The sequence below is a fragment of the Parambassis ranga genome, chromosome 3, assembly GCF_900634625.1.
Source record: "Parambassis ranga chromosome 3, fParRan2.1, whole genome shotgun sequence".
NCBI classification, from domain to species: Eukaryota; Metazoa; Chordata; class Actinopteri; family Ambassidae; genus Parambassis; species Parambassis ranga.
This window is the reverse complement of record NC_041024.1, coordinates 22057855-22060452: the sequence shown is the minus strand read 5'-3', so window position 1 is coordinate 22060452 and position 2598 is coordinate 22057855. Positions and strand designations below refer to the sequence as shown.

At 38.4% G+C, this 2598-nt stretch overlaps 1 non-coding gene across 1 annotated transcript; it reads left to right on the top strand.

The window, feature by feature from the left end:
* The first annotated feature begins 2253 nt into the window (after positions 1–2253).
* On the top strand, positions 2254–2325 carry trnag-ucc (transfer RNA glycine (anticodon UCC)). The gene has a single exon. It is a non-coding gene; the product is annotated as a tRNA-Gly (tRNA).
* The last annotated feature ends 273 nt before the right edge of the window (positions 2326–2598 follow it).

The window sequence follows — 2598 nt, the reverse complement described above, 5'->3', positions numbered from 1 at the left end:
TTTGTTACCTGAGTTGCCAATAAAACAAGATAGAAACTATTGCTTGTGTGCAGCATACGTACCGTAATTTGTTTTTATTTCGGCAAAAACAGAACTCCACGTGTTTGGCAGACAAGAAAAAAATTTTATTGGTGGCATAAAGGCACTGCCATAAATTGGAAACTGCAGTTTGGTTTACTGCTTGTAAGACTTTGGTCAGATAAGTGTGACTGTACATGAATTTATATTACGTTTCTCTCCCTTCGTTACTACCTCAAGGCCCATCAAATCCAAGGCTGTGACTCCTTTAACACTCCTTCAGCATGCCTAAATTGTTTTGGTATTATGTTGGCATCCTACAGCACAGAAGCCTTTGTGCTAATCTCTTCAATATCATTTCTTATCTGGTGCTTTTTTCAACCATTCTTTTATTTTCTTTTTTAAACTTAAAATTTATTATACCGAGAGAAGGTCTTCAGGGTCTGTGCTGCAAGCTTGATGTGAGGTAGTAATAAGGTCATTTTTAAAAATATAACAAACACAAAAATCGGCTAGACCATGTTATCCCAACTTGACTTCTTAAACTTAAACTGTATAAAAAAAACAACACTAGAATATTGTCAGTGAACAAATCTTAATGTATTGATCTTCTGATCATCCCCGTAGGAATCTTCAGTCTGGCCACAATTTGACTGAGTATATCTCTCTTTGTTTAGAATAACATATTAACTTATGTTTTATAATTACTTTTATATTCTCCAGAACTGAGCTGGAGTTTTTCATCACCTTTTACGGTTGAGACATACACTACCGTTTAAAAGTTTGGGGTCACCAAGTCAGTTCTATAGCTTCTCTGATCAGCATAACAGTTCAGCTGTGCTAACATAATTGCACAAGGGGTTTCTAATCATCAATTAGCCTTTTTAACATGATTAGCTAAAACAATGTACCATTAGAACACAGAAGTGATGGTTGCTGGAAAAGGGCCTCTGTATACCTTTGTATATATTCCATTAAAAATCAGTCTTTTCTAACTAGAATAGTCATTTACCGCATTAACAATGTCTAGACTGTATGTCTGATTACTTTAATGTTATCTTTATTGAAAGAATTATTATTTTTTTTTTTTTAAATAAAGACATTTCCAACTGACCCCAAACCTTTGAATGGTAGTGTAACTGTTTAAACAATATAAAATTAATAGTCATTTGGGGCTGTATTCACAAAAAGTTTCCCTTAGTGCTCCCTATATCTAACATTTTTAAGATTAAAATAATGCATTAGCTACATATCAAATATGTTCATAATATAAAGTAATTGGATTTCCTATATTGTGCAAAGATGTTTTTATTCATATTTTATAAAAACCTTTTTGGCTGCTCTGAGTACCCATACCATTTGCTCATGTTTTACTGACCACAGCAAAAACCTCTGTACTGATCAAAGATGTAGTTTGTAGAAGCATTCAGTCCTTTGATATCCAACCAACCACAGACACCAAACAAGCAGTAATGCTAGCAATCATGAAAAAGTGGAACATCTTGCTGTTTTACAATATCTTTGCAGCAACAAAATCAAGCCCTTTGCTCCTCATGGGTGCATAGGCCGTTGACGAATATCCTCCATTTCACTTTGTTTATGGTTTTTCGCTCAAGTTCTCCCCAGTTGAGCCCACTCTTGGACATTTCTGCCTCTACACTTCTTCTTCCAGCTGTTCCTGGGGTGACCTTGTTTCCTTTTTCCTTGGGGGTTCCATTTCAGGGCTTGTTGGGTGATGCTTGTGGCAGGTTTTCTGGGGGGGTGTCCAATCCAAGTCCACTTATTCTTTCAGAAGTGTAAGTCTATGGGGTTTTGACTTGTCTTTTTCCACAAGGTCCACATTGTTGATGTTGTCTCTCCACCAGATGTTTGGTATCCTTCTGAGGCAGGTGTTAATGAATGTTTGCAGGCTGTGTGTTGTTTGCTTTGTTGTTCTCCATGTTTTGGAGCCATATAGCATCACCTGTTTAACGTTGGAATTGAAGATGTGTAGCTTAATGTTGGTGGAGACGTTTTTTGAGCACCAGATCATTCTGAGCATGTCGAACACCACTCTAGCCTTGTTAAGGCTCGGTCCCCCCGGTGGTGTTCAAAACACTGCTTAGATAGGCGAAAGCTTCTACCCCCTCTGGGGCTGTGCTGTTCAAGAAAAGGGATTTTTGGTTTTGGAGTGGATCTTCATCACTTTCTGTGATTCTTTCTGTCTTCTCTTGCATTTGTGTCTATTTACTCACAGCGATGGTGGTATAGTGGTGAGCATAGCTGCCTTCCAAGCAGTTGATCCGGGTTTGATTCCCGGCCATCGCAGTGTTTGACCTTTGGGGACAACAGCGGCGCAGTGGTATAGCAGGGTTGTCTAGTAGGTTGGTGGTTCAATCCCAACTCCTCCCTAGTCACTGTTGTGTGTTCTTGGGCAAGACACTTCACCCTAGCCTGTGGCGCGCCTTGCTAGTCATTGTATGACACTGCTTGGCAGCAGCCGTAAAGAATTTCCCTCTGGGATTAATACAGTATAATAAATAAATAAAAGTAATTATTGCATGACTATGAAATGCAATGTACAAATACAACAATTAGTTG